The following is a 19,155-nucleotide window of genomic DNA, read 5'->3' as shown; positions in this document are numbered from 1 at the left end:
TCTCACTAGTAAGGGTTATCCAGAGAAATAGAATCAATAAGTTGTACATATCTGGAGATCCAAGTCCCAAGAAGTACAGTTGGTAAGCTGGAGACCCAGCAGAGCCAATGGTGTGGTTCAAGTCCCAGAGCTGGCAGAGTCAAGAATAAGAAAGAGCTGAAATATCAAGTCCTAAGGCAGAAAGGAACCAAAGTCCCTGCTCAAGGCAGTCAGTCAGCAGGAGTTCCTCCTTCTTCATGGGAGGGTCAGTGTTATTCCAGCCTTCAATAGATTGGGTGAGTTCCACCCCCATTAGGGAAGACAATCTGTTTTACCCTGTCTATTAATTCAAATGTTATTTTCATCCAGAAATATCCTCACAGACACACCCAGAATAATTTTTGACTAATTCTCTGGGAACCCTTTGCTCAGCCATATTGACACACAAAATTAGCCATCACCATCACACAGGCTATTCATTTTTTCTTTTTTTAAAAAATGCAAATGACATGCAACTTTGCTACACCTTGATTTTTTTAACTTAAAAATGACTTAGAGAAGTCTCCCAGCTAAACTGGAATTATGAATATTTATTCTTTTTCATGGCTATGTAATTTTCCATAGTATGTATTTCCATGGTGTACACATAAATATGTTGTCTATTTTTATTGATGACCAGAACTCCATTTCTAATATTTGCTACTTAAAACAATATTAGAATAATCTTCATTGTGCATATATTTTTATGTAATTTCACTTTTATTTCTTTTGTATAGCTTTTTAAGGAGTCAGAATGCTGTGTTTAAAGATTTAAGTTTTTTTCTATTATTTTATTAATTGTTTCCAGAAAGAATTCCAAAAATACATGTGGACACTGTCATACTTTAAGTTATAAAATGATGGACTTTCATACATTAATTTTATTATAAATTCTATACAGAATGAATAAATGTCCTACTAGCTTATGAAGGAGGAAGACTGCCTGTCACCCTTTGTTCCTTTGCTATTGCACAACCAACAGAATTGTTTCATGGAAATGTCAGTGAAAAAGCTCTCCTTTTTTCTTCTTATATTCTTAAACCTTAGCTATCTTTTGATGACTTCTCTGAAATCATCACCTAGGGCCAAATAGCTGACATGGGGTGCATACTGTCTTCAAATCATATCCACTTAGCACTCTGAATCTTTAAGCAGACAATCCTTTCTTGAAGTCAATGGGCTTCAATTCTCTTTCCTTAGGTTATTTACCAGTAAGCAGGTTATAGAAAGAGACTTCTATTAGCAATTCCCCAGATTTTCTAAACTTATGTAAGATATTACAGATCTAGAAAAGTGGAACCTTTTAAAAAGGCGACTGAGTAGTTGAGGGGGAAGAGGCTTATGGAAATGCTGTGAAAGTTGCCATTGTGAAGTACTGTTATAACGTTAAAAGAATAATGAGATGAGAAAAGAGTAGCAAAGATTTAAAGGACGGGCAGAGAAATTTGATGTCAATTATAATGAAAGAGAGAAGATATTATATTGCAGTGGTGGCAAGGGAAATGGGTTTTAAAAGCTAGAAAATCATAAGCATTTTTGTAGTTAAAAAGGATTCCATGGAGAAAGTTTTGAGAAGCATGGCAGAGTAAGGAAATAATGGAACAAAATCCCCAAAGATATAGAAATAGATTGAACTGAGGACACAAATGACATTTGCTTTGATGAAAATGAAGGTGACTTTTCAGTGAAAGATAGAATAGGATAGAGAGAAGGGGGATGAAGATAAAGGGAATTGTGATGCATAGAGAATGTGAATTCTGAAAGTTCATATTGAAAATCACTTTTACATTTTTCAATTAATTAGCAATCTGAGCCGGCTTTTGAAAGTAAGAGGATGGAATGATGAAATGGGGTAACTGATTTCCCCGGCAGAGAGAAGTCTTAGCCTCTTCCACTGGGCCCAGAGAAAAAGAGTATGTTGTTTCATTTACCTGACCTGGGTGAAGAGGTGTCCATGGCTGTCCTGTGTGGAGTCAAAGAACACAGGAGAAACAGTTTCATAGAAAAGTCGACATCTATATCCAGAGATACATTCTAACAAAAGTGAAATAAAGAGAAATTAGGCAGGATGGAAGGTAATAAGATAGGATCTTGGGATATCAGAATAAATATTGTGGGTAGAACATGAAGTTTTATAGAAAGTCTGAATTCTGTGAAGAAATTCACAATTGGGGTGTGTGTGTGTGTGTGTGTGTGTGTGAATGCATGTATGTACTTATGTACATTTAAATAAAGAGGCTGTTGCTTCATGCAGTGTGTTGAGAAAGCTACTAAAGACAAACTCCAGTTTAACCAGGAAGCTTAAGGAAAGTAGGGAAAAGATTGCCAAACACATTGGATTGTGTATTAAGGAAAATAATTTAAATGTGTGAAAAGCAACAATGAGAAATCATCAAAGTTTGGATGAAAGAAATTTAAGTAGACAAGCATTTATTTTTATGACTTTATCTTGAAACCATTAGTAGTGATGTAGTGGTGTCTTAAAACAGCTTATCCAAACATTGGGAGATTTATAATTGATAAAATTAAAAACCAGAGAAAAATCAACGGTGCTACAGATAGGGTCTGACATGCTTCAACGTAGGCTGGATAAGAAGAAATTTAAGACTAAAAGGGTAATTATTATCTCTGATAAATGGAAGATTTTAAAGAATACATGGTCATAGTGAAGGAAAATATTAGATGTACTAAACATGGATGTATAATAAAGGGGAAGGATAAGATAGAATAAATAGAGACAAAAATTCTAAAGTATTAAGTTTGGAAGGAGTGCAGTTCTGTGCTGTGATGAGCCATTGCATTTATTTGCTCGGGCTGCCATCAGAAAATACCACTGACTGGGTGACTTAAACAACAAAAATTTATTTTCTCACAGTTCTGGAGGCTGGAAGCCCAAGATCAAGGTGGCAACATGGTTAGTTTTTCCAGAGGCTTCTCTCTTTGTCATGTAAATGGCCACCTTCTCAGGGTGTCCTCACATGGCCTTCTCTCTGTGAGTATCTCCAGTGTTTCTCCTCTTCTTATAAGAACACTGGTTATATTAGGTTAGGGTCCACACATGCCACTTCATTTAACATTAATTATCTCTTTAAAAGCCCTATCTCCACATACAGTCACACTCTGAGGTGCACTGGGGATTAGGACTTCAGCCTATGAATTTTAGGGGGCAACAATTTAGTCAATAGCAATCTCGTTATAGCCCTGCCTGTGGGTATAAGAAATGCAATAGAGAAGAAAAGGATGGGGAAAATGTTGGAAAAAACATAAAAGATAGAAATTAACCAAATGTGAAGAAAAGTAAGCTAAGTAAGTTATTCTGTGAAAGTAAATTTGAGTCACATAATTTTGGAATACTCTAGGTAGCTATTAATAATTAAATGATTAAAGCTATATTAACAAATTTATTTAGACTATTTCCCATGTCAGACATTGAAATAACTGATTTATCCATTTATCATGCAATATTCATAACACCTACATGAGATTGGTGCTACTGCTAAGCCTCTTGTACAAATGAAAAAACTGATTCTTTCTCAAGGGGAGATCTGGAAAGAATTTTTCTCAAAAACAAACAAACAAACAAAAAACTAAGACTCAGAAATAAAGCCTCGGTGTTATGTCCCCAACCACAACAACAATACTTGACTGAACTGGCAGTCAGACTCAGGGTGGTCTGACTTTACTTTAGAACCTTTATTCTTGATTATTGCACACAAAACTATACTGATTTACTAAGTTTGTCAGTCTTAAAGATTTATATAGTATTAAGGATTTTACTTGCTATTTGGATTATAAATATAATATAATCCTAAGTAATGCTTTTAAAAGAATCATTTGCAACAAATGCCCATAGCCTATGTTTCTGTTACATAACTGGCTGAAACAAAGTTTAAGTATGAATCAGATAGGTTAAGTTTGATTTTGACTTATGTCTTTATTCTCTTTCCAAATCCGTTCTTTCCCAGCTGATCTTTGTGATCTCTATATTTTTTGTTCTCTATCATAAGAAAAGTTACCAGAGAGCTCAAACAGTTCACCATATTACTGACTTTTAAAATCTTTTCTCACAAAAATGGAAATTGAGGGCTAGCCACAGCACAAATTTAGATATCCACAAAAACTAAGTAATATTATATATATGTATAATAAATATGTGTATATATATTCATGCACACATACACAAATACAATTACATTGTTGAAAGAATATTAAGGAAAAATCTTTAAGATCTTCACACTTTTTGAAGACCTTTAGTATTTTGAAACAATGTATATATATATGCTCATAGTATTTGGAATATATTCTGGTATATGCCTTAAAATTACAGACATTTATTATAACAATATTTCTAAAGAAAGTAGCTTTAAGTAATGCCAAAAACAAAAACAGTGTTTATAAATTAGTATTTTCCATATTTTGTATAATCATCTTCTTAATATTCTAGATTTCCATTCAAAATTCAAATAAAAAAATTCATAATTTTCTAGTTATTAATGTGATTATTATCCTGTTTAATTAGTGATTTTTCTCTGGGCTCTGTTTCCATATTTACACAGGACTCTGTAAATGTATCAGAGCATTATATTTTGAATAGGACAGAAAATATGGCATAGTTCACACAATAATGATCTAATTTGTGCTAATTCATGATAATATTCAGTTATAAATTATATGTAAATTCAATAAAGAATTGAAAAAATTCTAAAAAATATTTTTGAGTCACTATCTGTTAAAGATTTGTACTTACAGTAACTTAAAGGTTTGTTGTTAAAAGAACCCAAATATTTTAGAATGATAATTTTTATGTCATAATAACACCACTGATTCTTGAATATAAGTAATAATGAGCCAATCGTTAGCATCCTCTGCCAAGTTGAGTTTCTTTATCAGTCAAAGTTCATTCAGTGAAGAATGAACATATTGAGAATTCTGAATCCTAATCAGGACTGTAAATATTTCCTCTTTATGATATTTATGAATAATCAGGCTATTAATCTGTTTTTTATTATTTACTAAATTCCATAAAAGAACTTATAATCACAGTTTGTTTAAGAGCAGAAAATGTACCAAATTTTATTTTCGATTTGTACTTCTACCTGCTAGAATTACAATGAAGCATTAAATCAAAGAGTCGACAGAGGTTTGAGAAATTCAGTATGCCATGGTTAGAGTTTTGTTTAGTCAAGAAAATAATAATTTAATCCATTTTTGACCTTTTCACCCACTATAAGAATAGTTATTGACTTTTTTTAAAGCCTCATGGATTTATTCCGATAGCTAAATTTTAAACAACTTATGAACAAAAGGTCATTTTATTTATGTATTTTTAATTTTTATGTTCCAAAGAAAACCTTAAGACATTGATTTTATCTTTTGTGTTTTTTTTACTAGGTCAAATACATTTGTTAAAAAGTGACCATTTTATATATTAAGAAATTAAAATTGTATTAATATTTATTAAAATGACTATATTAATCTACTTTCTGATATGTTTTCATGGATGAAATACTTTTTTATTCACCCAGCACATTACTGGGATGAGCTTAGCATAAACTGTTATTCATAACCATCTAATGTGCTGGTGGGGGTGGACCCCAAGAGTTCTATTGAGAGACTGAGAAAACTCCCAGAAAAGAACTCATCTTAAAGGATAAGGAAACCAGACACAATGAACCTGACCTAACTAGCGCTTTACATTGGACGAAAAGGTCATCAATTCTGCCTGCTGATTCTTCTCTGGGCCATGGGCCAAATTTAAGTAAATTCAGAAAGAGCTATTTCTCTAAAACCATTGTAAGATATGCTTTATTGTATCTTAAGCCAGAATAAATGGTCTAGTCTGTCAAAGGCAGCTGAGATTTCTAATATGATAAAGACTGAAGAGTACTCTTTGGATTTAGAAACCAGAGACTTCATTTTTGACCCTGACATGAGCTCCTTTAGAATAGAGTATATAGAGAAAGTGAATGGTGACAACTCCTGCAAAAATTTTTGTGGAGAAACATGGAAGATAAATAGCATTACACCTTCATGGGTATTGAATGGGTACAATGAAGAGAGGGAAACTTCTGCTTTGTTTTGTTAAATGTCTCTTTGTTAATTTGTTAAATGCCTCCTTAGAACAAAGAGTTTTAACAGTGGGAGAAACTTAAGCCATGTTATGAGAATTAAGCAGTAGAAGGAAGGACATCAGAGATATTGGAGAGAAGCAGTTAAGTGACATGGCGAGGTGCAAGAAGGAATACAAGGATGAAATTCACAGAAGTTGTGGAGAGTTGAGCCTTTGTTGGGAGCAGATCCTCCCCCATTTGTGACGGGAGAGAAAAAGAGATGAATACAGATGTAACAACCCTTATAGAATTGGCAGTGCACATTTGTGATGGCATCCACCTTACAACTTCAGTTGTCACTGTAAACTAAGAAGTGAGATCATTTGTACAAGTTATAGTGTACCAGTGAGGACAAAAGTAGGGGTGAGGTTCAGAAATTTGAAATAATAGTAATAATTATAGCATGTTGTAATTTTCAGAGAGGGACAAAACAGTATTTCCCATTTCACGGGCTTTTTAGCACTGTGGCATTACCACTTCCCAATTAAGAATTGAAGTCTATTTTTTAGTCTTCCTGAATCTGACTAGTCCCAGTGACTGCTTTCACCAATAAAATACAGCCAGAGTGACTCTGCAAGCCCCAGATGTAGCCTGTAACTGGACATTCAGTTTCTGATTCCTCTTCTTGGAAGCTGGGTCCATGTTAGAAGTATGGCTGTGCTGAGTCCATCATGTTATAAGAAGCCAAAGCAATACAAAATGGCCATGGGGACCAGATGCCATACAGAGAGAGCTGGGGAAAGGAGCACCAAGGTAGCAAACATCTGAGTAAGAAAGCCACATTGAATGTCCAACACACTTAAGAATTCAGATGACCCTATGCCAGACACTATATGTCTGCAAATGGAAAGGGATAACTACTCAGTTGAACAGAGGCAACACACCGAACCATGAGACATATAGTTTATACAGTATTGTTTGGGGGTAGTTTGCTATACAACAATAAATAATTAGAAAATAATATTGAATATGTTGTTTTGGAAGGTATTAGTGTAAGCTATTTTGAGAAACATAGTAGGATGTATAAAGCAATGTTGAATGCCTAAATAAAATGTTTAGCTTAATTTATTTAGGTAAATTCTACATGCAGTCGAGTAAATCCATCCAGCAACAGGCATTAAGTAAGTGTGAGGATGAAAAAAAAAATACTTGGGCTTAATCTAAGGTTAATGTTTAGCCAGAGCAGGTACAAGAAAATGAAAATCAGTCAGGAGTGTGGAATATTGTAATAAAGAATTATTTGAATTATTATTTCAACCTAAAATGAATGTTTCATTGTCTTTAATTTTTTATCGTTTTTATTCAAACTGTGTTCTGGCATGCTCTGAATCACTATCCTCATCCTCCTCATCATCCCAAAACCTGCTCTTTCACTAAATCTAATCATAGTTTCTCTCCATCAAAACAATGGGTGGAAATCACTACACTTTTCCTTTGGGCTGCTGTACATAGTTTCTAATCTTTCTCAAATGATTGGCATTAATTATAGATCATCATTCTTGGGAGGGTATGTGCTTTTCCAATGTCTGATTTGGCACTGAAATTTCTCTTTGTTCCTCCTCAAGTTGATGCTTATAATATAAAATCTAGGAAATTATATTGAATCTTGAAATAACAGGCCCACTCTCCTTTCCAACATTTTCCCCCTAAATAAAGTTCTTTTTTTACTGTTCTTTCTTTTCCTTCTTCTTCTTTTTCTTTTTCTTTTTTTTAGAAACAAGAGCTCTACTATGTCTACTGTGTTAGTTAGGATTTTATCAGGTTTTATTAGAGATTAGAGAAATTATTTAGAATAGGAAATGAACTTCTTCTGCATTTATTTTTTAAAACAATCTTGAGTATGTGAAATTGTTGATGGTCTTAAGCAAGCAATTTTACGATGATAAGTCACACTCCTACCTTTTCAACACTCTCCTGAACTGTGAGTCACAGTTACAATTGCCAAGAAAATAAAGGAGTGCTTTACATTTTAATAGCTGATTTGCTGTGTTTTTTTATTTTTCTGGCTGCCACAAAAGAACTGCTAGTCCTTTTTTATGCCAATGTAAACTGAAATAGAATAAGATGCGTTTACACTGATGGTGCCAAAGGAGAAGGATGTGAGAAGCTGATATAAATGAAGCTGAAGTGTTCTTTCTAGTTTTATTTCTTAGGATATAAAACTTAGGAAAGGGATTTGCCTAAAAAAATATGAGAATCTCATAACAATAATTTATTTTGAATTCATTTTTTAAATTAAAAATTGAATTGGCTCTAAATATATTCCCTGTGTTCTTCAGCAAAGAGATGAATACTGGATGGACATTTTAATTATTTATTTATTTCAAGAGATTTACAGGGTACAAATGATTTTTTTGTTATGTGGATGAATTGTACAGTGGTAAAGTTTGAGCTTTTAGTGTATATGTCACCCAAATAGTGTAATTTTTCATCCCTCACTCTAATCTATGGGTATGCATGGTCATAGTGAATGTCATAATGGACATTGGAAAATCTTTAACAGCCATGCAAAGAAGGATGTAGGAAAACAGGGTATACTCCTTAGACAATAAAAATGTGATCCTCCATTAGCCATTCTATTAAGCAGTGCAGTCATGTCCAAGAAAGAATAAAATAGAAAGGAAGCTACTTGTCTTCTGAGGTAGCTTAGCCAGTAGAATTTCCCTCTCCTTTTTAAAACATAATCCCCACAGATAGTCAAGGTTTCCTTTATTTACATAATCAGGGATTAGACAAGTTCATGTTTATTTTTTTTTTCCTTTTTCAAGTGCCATATTCTGTCATCTGGAATTGTGTGATTTTTTTTTTATAGGACAAGGACCCCATGCATCATTACTATGTAATTTTATTAATAGTACTTCTCTCGATTCTCTAGCCTATAAAGAGTTACACCCACAGATGGAAAATAATAGGTCCATACTAACTGTGTTATATTAATATTAATAGTAATCCTGAGATGTATGACATTCCATACCTTTTGTTAGTAAACCAGCTTTGAAATATTTTAGACAAACGTTCATGCTGATATTGATAATCCTCATTTTCAAAGTTAATACCACATTGGTCAGTATTTATCCTTCAAGACTTTGGATTGTTGTCCATTGGGTGTACCTGAGTTTCCACTTGAACAGTAAACTCTCCCTCATAAACTTGGGATGTTTCTCAAGTAAAGAATCTCAGCCTCAGGCAGTGGAACACCAATCTCAACTGCCACCTGCAATTATTCCCTATGCCATAATCCAGACACAGAGCAGGGCTGGCTGAGGCCGCCACTGTGAATCCCCAAAGAATTTCCCTCTTGCTACTTAAAATGACTTTACCATAACCTACTGCAAAACAGCTGCTTGAGGATTCTGCTTGCTTCCTTCCATTCTTCATACAAGATTATCTCTCCATTGCTGTGTGAGCATGGTTCATACACTGGCAGAATTGCTACACACCAGGACTTTTTATCAATGATCTTTGCCTCCTGATGAAGTGCCAGACTCAGAGGTAAAGGTTCTGACATTTTGGAAAAAGTCAAGGTCTTAAAGTCTAAAAGTTGGTTACACTGTAGCATTGTCTTAAAGACTTCAGTTTTGTTTCAAGTTGGAGGTCACATTTGACAAAATATTCTGTCTCTCAGACTCATATATTTCCAACAAACCACAATAGATAATATTATCCCAGTGTTTTGCAGCTGGTCAGAACCTGGGCCCAGAAGGTCAGGGAACTTGCATAGAGCAGATAAATGTAGTTAGGATTCAGACTCAGTTGAGAGCACATCCAGGGTGACCTCCATGCACAGATAAGTAGAAACGAAGAAAGAAAGTAACAAAAAGTAAGATGAATTTTTATCCTTTTTGAGAGAAGGGAGTGAGAATTAATTTTTTAATTAATGTATGTGCACACATGTCATGATACATTATTAAATAGGAAGGTAAACTTTGATCAACTTAAGGAAATTCTTTTATGTAAATTAATTATCTGTAGGAAGGGCTTCCAAAATGTCCTTTTTCGTATAATAAAATAAATTGATATGACCAATGCATTGTTTCTATCTAGACTTGTGTTGTTTTATTCCTTTTTCAAATTAGTTTTGTAAATTTTTATGAGATAAAATTTACTAAGAAACAAAATCTCATTTTAAATGATGCAGTGCTATTGTCAGATGATATTTTGAGAAAATATTAAACACGGGTGAATGATTTTTTTCAATGATCCAGTACTAAACATTTAAACTCAATCTTGGACTATTTTGATATTATAATTCTCACTGTGATTCTCTAAAGTATAATAAAGTTTTCCCTGTTAAAAATGTGATTATGCACAATAATCATAATTTATTCTATAAATAATATGTGACAGAAATATTGTTATTGTTCTACACTTAATTAAATGGTAATATTTAATAAATCAGCTAATACTATATCATGATTATTCTATTTTGGATGTTGAATTTTCTTGTTTCTTTATTGTATGTCCTACTAGCTGAATAAATAATATTTTATTTGTATTATTATTTTTCTTGATGACTTAAATGCCTTAACCAGTTATAATCATCTGCATATTTAATATCAAGTATATTTCTACATTAGACGTAAATTTTAAAATGTCTCTAGTAGTATCATTTAGCTTGCCTTCCTATATTACCTATAACAGCACTACCCAATATAAATATTCAAGCATATGTAATTTTAAATTTTATATTAGCCATATTTAAAAAGTTAAAAGAATGGAAAATTTAGTTATGAAGCTATATTATATAAACCAATATATTAAAAATGCAACCAATACAAAATTATAAATAGCATATTTTAAATTTTATATCATATGTGAAATTCATTGTGTATATTTCAAAATAACTAAGAGAATAAATTTCAAATGTCTCACCATAAAAAAACGATAGATAAGTGATATGATGGACATGCTAATTAACTAATTTAATCATTCCACCTAGTATACATATATCAAAACATCATATTTTACCCCATAAACGTATATAATTACACTTTGTCAATTAAAAACAATATTTAAAAAAGAAATTTATTATGTGCTTACACTTACACTACATCTCAATTTCAATTAGACACTTTTCTAGTGCTCGATATTCACATTTGGCTAGTGAATACCATATTGAACAATGCAGTTCTCAGAAAGCTGAAATAGTATCTTTGAATTGCTCTATCCAAATTTTTGCGTAAAATATTTTATTTAGCAATAAAAATCAATACCCAAATGCTAACACTTTCTCTAAATTTTAACATTGCTTTAAACTTTTATAATAGGAAATTTTAAAACAACTCAAAAGTAGACTCAATGATATAATGGATTCCTTGTGTTCATTACCAAACTTCCAGAGTTATCAACTTAATGGTAGTACCTGTATTCCATATCAATTTATGCTTCGTCTACATCTCCACCCATGCCCATCCTTTATTTTTGTTATAGAATTAAATTAGGAAATTAGTAATTAGTAAATTACAGACATCATAACATTTCATTCATGGAGAGTTAAGTATGTATTGTTAAAAGATAAGCCTTTTTAAAAACCATACTCAATGTCACTAATATACCTAAAATATGTGTAAATACTTTAATATTTAAACTCAGTGTTCACATTTTCAATCATTTCAAAATTGTCCAAATATTTAACCCTGCTTTGGAAGATATTTATAATAAAATGCTGTTTTTTTAAAAAAGTTTATTTTCCTCTACAGATTCTCATTTCTCTGTTTCTGTCTCTCTGTCTCTGTCTCTCTGTCTCTTTCTCTTTCTTGCTGCCCTCTTCCTCTTTCTCTCATTTCCAATTATTTGCTGAATAAATTGTTTTTGTTTTTTGTTTTATTCCCATTAAAAAAGTTTCTATTGCATTTTCCATATTGTGCTGAATGTACTGTTATGGAGTCATCAAACAGCGTTCTCAGTTGTATTCCTTCTATACTGGCAGATGAATCTGGATGCAGGTTTTATTTATTTTTTACAAGATTATTTTATAGCACATATGTGTGCTGTTGAGATTTTCTTCATCAGGAGATATGCATTTTCTATCAGAAAAAACATTGTCTGGTTTTCATCTTTTTATGGTGCTAGCAGCTGCTGGTGATTACTTCACAGATTCATTATTTCATTGACAATTTCAAAAAGATAATATTTGTATGTAATTGTTCTTTCTTTATGTATTATCTGGGAAAATTTTATAAAAGGAAATTTACCATCATTTCCTGTTTGGCTACCAAGTGGTACATTTCCCAGAGAAGAAAATGGAATGAATGATTTTTTCTGTCTTTCAATTTATCTGGTTTCAAAATAGTTTTTCTTCATGCTCAAAAAATAATTTAAAAATATGGATATCAATACATTTGATAGATTTAGTAATATTTTTTGTGATCCCAAGCACATGTTATCTTTGGTCAGTGGAAACTTCTCTTATTGGCTTCCTGCACCTTTGAGAGCTTCCTTGTTATCTAGCATATTAGGTACTACAAAACACATTTTATGTATTATCTTGTCCATAGGTAGAATAAGTTATTTCTCCTCAATATTTCTCCTCACCCTGGCACTAGTTAAAAGTACCAGTAACAGGGGAAAGCCCTATAGTTTCTGGTTCTTTGTAGTAGAAAGTACTAGAAAAATTTTGTTGCCATTTTTGTTTATTTATTGGTTTTGAAGATAAAGTACAAAATGAGTTCATGATAATATTTCCAATTTAAAATGCCAGTTGGAGAGTTTATGCTTAACATCTTTTACCTTATAGTTGGATCTTCTTTAGTAGTACTGAGAAGCTCATTTCTCTAGGACATTGAGAATGACAGATTTTAAATATTATATAATTACTCAATTTTCATACTGTACAACACATACAACCATCTCAGAATAAAAATGCCAATACTAACACAAACACTACGATTATTTTAAAAATTTCAATGCTTTTAAATACCTATTTGTGTCTCACTATGAGCTTATAGTCAAATAACTGTGTTTTAAAAGCATTTGCCGTAATTCCCACCTGTGTGGATGTGACCAACTATGTGCATGTTTATATACATGTGTTACATTTCACTTTGGATTATATTATTTGGAATTTTTAGTTTAATTCTGTTTAATAATTATATGCGATGTTTGTATGACTCTAAACTAAAATTTACAAAAACAGGGACTATTTAAAGAAAAGGTTTTTAACCATACTCCCTTCTATCTTATTCCTACCATTATAGATGGCCTTTTCCTTTAATTTGTTTGTTCTTTCCTGTTTTGTTCATAACAAGCAGATATTTTTGTACTCTCCATCATTCTTAGATAAACTGTGCCATACTATACATGATTTTATAATACTAAACAGTGTGGATGTGAGGGGAAACTTTCCCTTTCCCCTGAACGTTCACTGAAAGATAACTCACAAGTAAGGCAGACTAATAAGAGGAAGAGATTTATTTACCATGTGCACGAGGAGAATCACAGAATGATTACCCAATATCCCTGTGGCATCCATATATATTTATTCCCTCCTTTTAGTGGGGATGGCGAGATGAGCAATATAGGTTAATCTGCTTAGGGGCAATAAATGGTTGCTAGGGTGGATGGATAGATACGAGAAGCAGATTGACTTGTAAATGATTCTCTTTGCAAATAAAATTAATCTAAGAGACAGGTGTTATATTTAAAATGATTTGGGCCAGGTTTGGTTGCATTCTTGATCATCTTTCCTGCAATATATTGAAATAGCAGGGAGGAGAAAGGAAGTCAATTGTTCTTTCTGATGGGTTAGCCTGGTTTACGGAGATAGACAGAATGCCCCTTCCAATGCCTGCAGATCTCCAAGGGCCTTCAATTCAAAAATACCTAGGAATATATTTAATGAAGTAGGTGAGAAATCTCTACAAAGAGAACTATGAATCACTGAGGAAGAAAATTACAGATGATGTAAACAATTGGAAAAATGTATCATGCTCATGGATCTGCATAATCAACATTGTTAAAATTTCCATACTACGCAAAGTGATTTACAGATTTAATGCAATCTCCATCAAAATACCAATGTCATTTTTTGCAGATCTAGAAAAAATAATTCTACCCTTCCTTTGGAACCAGAAAAGAGCTCCAGTAGCCAAACCAACCTTAAGCAAAAGGAACATATCTAGAGGCATCACTTTATCAAACTTTAAGATATATTACAAGGCTATAGTAACCAAAACAGCATGGTAGTGGAACAAAAAATAGAAATGTAGACCAACGACACACAGCAGAAAACCCAGATATAAAACCATCCTCATATAACCATCTGATCTTTGACAAAAGTAGACTGCAATATACACTGGGGAAAAGAATACCTATTCAATAAATGGTGCTGGGAAAATTGTATAGACACATGTAGAAGCTTGAATCAGGATCCATACCTCTGACCGCACACAAAACCTATTTCAAGATAGATAACAGACTTAAATCTAAGACAAGAAACCATAAAATTCAAGAAGAACACGTTGGAAAAACTCTTCTAGGTATCAGCCTAGGCAAAGAATTTATGAAGAATACCCAAAGGGCAATCATAGCAACAACAAAATAAGTAAAGGAGACCTAATTAAATTAAAAAGCTTCTGGACAGCCAAGGAAACAATTGACAGAGCAAATAGACAACCTACCAAATGGGAGAAAATATTTACATACTAAACATCTGTTAATGGTAATAAGAAGAATCTACAAAGAACTCAAGCAAATCAGCCAGAAAAAAATCAAACAGAGCAATTAGAAAGTGGACAAAAGACATGAACAGAAGCTGATCAAAAGAAGATAATGGCCAAAAACCATATGAAAAAATGCTCAGAGTCACTAACCATCAGAGAAATGCAAATTAAAACCACAGTGAGATAGCACCTAACCACAATTAGAATGGCTTTTATCAAAATATCTCTAAACAATAGATGCTGGTGTGGATGTGGAAAGAAAGGAACACTTATACACTGTTGGTGGGACTGTAAACTAGTGCAACCTCTATGGAAAACAGTATGGAGATTCCTCATAGAACTGAAAATAGACGTATCATTCTATTCAGCAATCCCACTACTAGGCATTTACCCACAAGAGAAAAAGTTATTTTATCAAAATGACATTTGCACTAGAATGTTTTTGTAGCACAATTCATAAGCACAAAGATGTGGAATTAACCCAAGTGACCATCAATTCATGGATTAACAAAATGTGGTATATGTACACCATGGAGTACTGCTCAGCCATTAAAAAATGAATTAATACCTTTTATAACAATAGGAATGGAACTGGAGACAATCCTCCTAGGTGAAGTATCGCAAGAATAGAAAAACAAACACCACATGTACTCACTATTAAATTGGAAATAATCAATCAGCATTCATGGGCACAGGTGGAAGTAAAAGTCAGCTAAAACCATGCAGCTGGGAGGTGGGAGGACGGGATGGGTGAAATCATACCTAATGTATATAATGTACACTATCTGGATGATGGGCACACTTATGACTTTGACTCAAGTGTTACAAAAACAATCCATGCAACCAAAACATTTGTACCCCCATAATATTCTGAAATAAAAAAATACTCTTTATATCAAGGAGTCATATTTGAGGGTGAAATTTCCTGAGATCCTTGAATAGACATATAAAGTCAAGATTTTTAAAAAATCAGAAACATTTTAACAAAAAGATATTTAGTTTTAGTTTTTTTTTTTTTTAATAGAATGAAAGAGTAAGAGACTGATACTTTGCTTTGCTATTGTAGTCTTTCTGGAGTAAGAGCTTCATAGGTACCCAAAAAGATAAGAGCTTATAGCCTCTATATGAAGGGAAGTCTTCACAGTCTTATAAAGTTTACACGTTTTATTGGAATATATTTTTTAGTCCTGGACAATCATTCAGTTTGCTCCTGCATGGGAAGGGGGTTAGATCTGTTAGATTTGGTTGTCACTTAGAGTTGGAAAAAATGGCCAATGAATCTACATTATCTCAGAAATTGTTGTATGCTTTCTAACAACTTTTTATTTCCTGCGGATTTGAGAATAAACATTGGCCAGCAGATAGTAAAATTTACTTTCAGCAAGATGCATTTATTTTCTAGAAGTATGTTACATTACATTAAGCTTTGCATCTTAAATAGTATTTATTAATATGTTTCCTTTAATGGATGATAGATTTATGTGAGAAGAATTTGCGTTAAGTAATGTAAACCAGTTCAGAATTATCGTTAAGTAGTGACTTTGAATTGCTCCAGTCATAGCTAATTACCAAAAACCTAGTTTTAAATCCTTTCCATTTGTCTTCTCTCCTAAATCTAGCAAAGAGAAAAGATGTTGATGGTTGAGGTAGTGTGTGATTTACTCCAATCAGAGAATTTTTGTCAGATGTTTATACTTGCTCTCTGCAGTGAAAGTTTACATGCCTAAAATACCTGGAAACAATGTCATATTATCTTGAAGACACATCTGGGAATTTGTGGTGTGTTTGCTTTAACAAAAAGAGATATTTAAAAAATATACATATCTGCAAGTCCTTTATGAACTCATTATGAGAAGGTCACAAGTACACTGATCTTTTTTATATATGTGACACAGAGTTAAAAAAAATCAAACTAGACTACATATTTTTTTAAATGTAAACACCTAGGAAGTCAATTCTCTCTCAACTTTGTATGCCTTTATTTCATATCTTAGTAATCGCAAATGTAAAAAAAAATACTTAGTTAAAAAGCGAAAGAAAACTTCCACCAACAGCCTGGTGTGGTGCATGCATGTAATAAAGAGCACATGTGAGCAAAACACACTAAAATGTGGAAAAGGGAAATGTCTTGAAAGAAAGAAAGGAGGTGTAAAAAATGCAACTTTTCCTTAAATCATGGATATTATTGACCTCTATTGAGCATTAACCATCCAATTATACAGATACATATTTCATTTAATAAGCCATCTTACCATAGCATTAGCATGTTTAGACAGGGGACAAAGGATAGCACAAATAATGATGATGATGATTATCATGATGATGAATCATGCTTTGGAAAACCGTCATGAGCTTATAGTGCTTTTCAGATGTGCCCCTCTATGGCCACTATTAACCATAAGCCTGTTTATTATATTAGATTTTTGGGAATTCAATGAAAGGAATGAGGCTCAAGGCAGTTAGGTACAAAAGAAAAGGCAGCAAGGTACGAAAGAAGTGTAGCTGAAAGTGTGTGCACAGGGTAGGCAATTGCGTGTTGCAAAGAATCTCTGTATCTAATTTTATCATGAAAAGTACCTATTTCACCGTATAATAATTTTTAAATTATATATATTTTCTCCCATTACTGTGAATAATTCAGAGTTGCATCTAATTTATTAATATTTCATTTTTATAGACCTCAGCACAAGATTAAAGTTTCTATGATTTAGAAGGAAAAAAAATACTCCAAGATTTAATGATAATCATGACAAAAAAGATACACTGAAATTGGGGGAAAATAAATGACCCAAGTATCTTATTCCTTTCCACTGCTACCTTCATGATGCCCTTTGGGCAATTAAGCTCCTTTTAATTCAGCTTTTGCAGATATTGAATTCTAAATATTGAAGAAACCACATTTCATTGAAAAATGCAACACTTTCATTTTGGAATAAAAGATTTAGTTCATAAGAGACGAGACTCTAATCTGAATTTCCCATTTAAGGGTATTACATTTCATTATATGGCAGCTCTACATATAAATGAGGATGATAGATTATTTTTTCCAAATTCATGATATTTAGAGTTCCCTTCAAAAAATGTTCATTTTCTTTTTACATATAGAGATTTGGGTTCTGAATTAATAAACTGCTATTGTAACACTGAAAATAGTGTGTTAGTCAATCTAAAGTTTGACTCCACATCTTCAAATCTGTCATCCACTTCTTTCAGAGCCATTATTTCCAATGTGTGGTAGGTGGTTCAATTCCTAATTATAATTATAAGAACTTTACTATGCCTCACACAAGAAACAGGGAAGAATTGGCAACTTTATTTACTTTTTCAGCACCCAGCTTTTTCTACAAAAGTAACTTAGAAATGCCTGGTGTTCACTGGTGACCCAACCCTCCTCTATACACAGTTTTTAAAAGTTCTAAGATCAGGGGAAAAGTGGTTTCTAGTCAAATAACTCCATAAAACCTGTATCTATGAACTCTTAATTAAGTGCTTACATAAAATGCAATCTTAAAATTTAAACCAATAAAGGAAGAACAGATATTATTTTCAGTTTACATAAAGAAACTCAAGTCTGAGAAGAGCTTATAAATCATGCTCAAAAAAAAGTGGCTGGTAAGACAGGAAAAAAAAGGAATTTTAACGTATAATCACCCGGCTCCAAATATAGGTTTCTTTGTACCACAAGGTCTTTGTGCAATATTTCAGAGTCAGGCTTAATAAAAAGTGAATGCCCTGTGACACATGGACACTGCATTCCACATTCTCTTTTACCTCCTAGTGTTGAGCATCTTGGGATTTTTTACCTCCTAGTGTTGAGCATCTTAGGTCATTTTTGTCATACTCATTTACATTAATTCCCTTGGGCACTTCATTCCTCCAGTGTTATTGTTGAAGAAAGACATATTCTGACACTTGTTAAAGGTGGTAAGGAAGACTTTACTCAAGGAACTATGGCTATAGTGTTTTGCAGCAGAGGAGAGAGATTGAATTCAACTCTGAATACAGCATAGACAAGTGGAGATTCATAGCCGAGGAACAGAGAAGATCAGGGGATGGGAAATTACTAAAAGGAAACATCAGAAGTAAATGTGCATTCCGGTAAATAGATTTAAGATTCTTACTGAAGACAGGAAAGGGTGGTCAGATATTACCTGGGGGATGGTGGAGGATGAGGAATTTTAGTAGATGTTGAGGGTAGTCAGATGTCGAGGGGGCAGGTTCTCTCTAAACTGATTCTACAAGGCTCTTGCTACAACTGGGCTCTTGAGGACAAGCCCCAAGGATGAGGACTAGCTGAAACTGCTCAGAGGACTCTGGTTAGAATCTGGCCAAAGATAGTCTTTGCCAATATCAACACTGGTCTTTAA

This window comes from Lemur catta, chromosome 1 (genome assembly GCF_020740605.2).
Source record: "Lemur catta isolate mLemCat1 chromosome 1, mLemCat1.pri, whole genome shotgun sequence".
NCBI lineage: Eukaryota > Metazoa > Chordata > Mammalia > Primates > Lemuridae > Lemur > Lemur catta.
The sequence above is the reverse complement of the archived record's forward strand: the minus strand, read 5'-3'. Positions refer to the sequence as shown.